The sequence below is a fragment of the Echinops telfairi genome, unplaced genomic scaffold (assembly GCF_000313985.2).
Source record: "Echinops telfairi isolate 266 unplaced genomic scaffold, ASM31398v2 ScPeMD7_655;HRSCAF=1070, whole genome shotgun sequence".
Taxonomy (NCBI): Eukaryota; Metazoa; Chordata; class Mammalia; order Afrosoricida; family Tenrecidae; genus Echinops; species Echinops telfairi.
Window position 1 is genome coordinate 4,701,378 of NW_022104553.1, and position 2,124 is coordinate 4,703,501.

Genomic DNA, 2,124 nt, shown 5'->3' on the forward strand with positions numbered 1-2,124 from the left:
TTTGATATAAAGACCATAAGTTTAGCTTGGCAGGAGGAAATGTATATTTTTCATTTATTATCAGTCTGTTTTTTTCTTGACTGAAAGTGAAGTATCGGTGTCTGTACATTTGTCTGCTGAAGTCACATTATCTCATTCATTCTCTCAATACAGTTTTCCTGAGTCCTATTTTGTGTCAGATGTGATGTCAAAAAGATCAAATTTTCAAAGTTCTCTTCAGAAGAAAGGAAGTCTTGGAAACGGTGTTAGGCAGGGTTCTCTAGAGAAACAAAACCAGGACACTTATGAATTGATAGATAGATAGATAGATAGATAGATAGATAGATAGATAGATAGATAGATAGATAGGCTTATACAGCATGAAGGGATATGAGAGCTAATTAGTCCACACAGCAGTACAGAGGGCTCAGTTCAACTCATTGGATATCAAACTCACGCAATGCAAGATGACAGGATCCACCAGCCTCAAGCTCAAACGATATACACACCAGGAGCATGGCAAAACAGGTCTCGAAGGAACCTCAAACTCTAGTTACATAATCCACGGGTTGGCTTGACCCACAGGTAGTGTGGCTCACAAGTTGAGGCAGAGAACTAGTTAAAGAAGCCACATGTTGGTCTGATCACTAGAGAGCAAGAGAGTGAGGAGTGGGCCTCGCCGACCCATTTATCTCTTTGCCCTCCAATCAAACTGTGACCTGATTAATTCCACACGTTCCTATTGGCCAGGTTGGAACAATAAACCTACCGATCACATCAATCATAAATTGAATATTAGGAATATACCTAACCCCAAAAACCATCAACATGGGAAGGTCTTAGTCAAAGAGGAAAATACAAGATACTGGTTTAAGACTTACATAGTCTGTGGTTACTTTGTTTCATTCCTGCCAGCATATGCATCTACATTTTTACCTTTTCATGACCTGTGAGACATACAGTGCCCACCTAAATATTTGAACATTTAGTGGGAAGTTGTTATCCCACTTTTAGTGAGTCCTGTTACCTGGTGGGACTCTATATAACTGTGTTAGTCTGGAAAAAAAAAAGTGTCTCTTCTAATAAATCCAGTGGGAGATACCCATTGGGATTTTTAAAAATTAATAAATCATTTTATTGGGGACTCTAACAGCTCTTATAACAATTCACACATCAATTTTATCAAATTCATTTGTACATATGTTGCTATCATCATTTTCAAAACATTTTCTTTCTGCTTAAGCTCTTGGTATTAGTTCCTCTTTTATTCCTCCCTCCCCCACCCTCCCACCCTTATGGATCCCTGATAAATTATAAATTATTATTATTTTCATATCTTACACAATCCACTGTCTCCCTCTGCCCACGTTTCTGTTGTTCGTCCCCCGGGGTGGGGGGTGGGGGTGTTATACATCAATTATTGTTAGTTCCCCATTCCTCCCCCTCCCCCACTTTCCCCCACCCTCATGGTATCACTACTCCCATTACTGTTCCTGAGGGTTTTATCTGTTCTAGATTCTGTGTGTCAAGAGCTTTTTATCTGTGCCACTGTACATGTTCCAATCCAGCCGGATTTGTAAAGTAGAACTGTGGTCATGATAGTGACAGGGACAGGGGAGAAAACATTAAATAAGTAGAGGAATGTTGTGTGTTCTGTTGGTGCTAGGCTGCGCCTGACTCCTTCCTTCCTTGTGACCCTTCTGTGAGAGAATATCCAATTGTCTACAGATGACCTTTGGGTCTACTCTCTGACCCCTATCATTTGCATCAATATATTTGTTTGTTTTGGATTCTCTGATGCCTGTTGCCTGATCTCATTGACATCCCATGATCACACAGGCTGGTGTGCTTCTTCCATATGGACTTGTTGCTTCTCTGCTAGTTGGCCACTTGTTTAACTTCAAGCCTTTAAGATCCCACATGCTATATATTTTAATAGCCAGGCACCATCAGCTTTCTTCACCACATTTGCCTATGCACACATTTTGACTTCAGCAATTATGTTGGGAAAGTGAGCATCACAGAATGCCAGGTTATCAGAACAAAGTGCTCTTGCATTGAGGGAGTACTTGATTAGAGAATCAATGCCCGTCTGCTACCTTAAAACTTAACATTTAAATATATGTACATAGATCTATATCCCTA